The sequence below is a fragment of the Anopheles bellator genome, chromosome 2, assembly GCF_943735745.2.
Source record: "Anopheles bellator chromosome 2, idAnoBellAS_SP24_06.2, whole genome shotgun sequence".
Lineage (NCBI taxonomy): Eukaryota > Metazoa > Arthropoda > Insecta > Diptera > Culicidae > Anopheles > Anopheles bellator.
Window position 1 is genome coordinate 67,555,465 of NC_071286.1, and position 224 is coordinate 67,555,688.

Sequence of the window (224 nt, forward strand, 5' to 3'; positions counted from 1 at the left end):
GATGATTCCTCTGTTGAAGGCTCAGCTGTTGATTCCTCGGTAGTCGAAGGCTCTTCGGTTGACGGTTCAGGTGTGGATTCCTCAACAGTTGATGATTCCTCTGTTGAAGGCTCAGCCGTTGATTCCTCGGTAGTCGACGGCTCTTCGGTTGACGGTTCAGTTGTTGATTCCTCGGTAGTCGATGGCTCTTCGGTTGACGGTTCAGGTGTTGATTCCTCAACAGT

At 50.9% G+C, this 224-nt stretch overlaps 1 protein-coding gene across 1 annotated transcript in view; it reads left to right on the plus strand.

Annotated features, from left to right (window-relative positions):
• LOC131207912 (protein Shroom) overlaps positions 1-224 on the plus strand; it is a 156,488-nt gene that overhangs the window by 144,880 nt on the left and 11,384 nt on the right. The window lies entirely within an intron of this gene.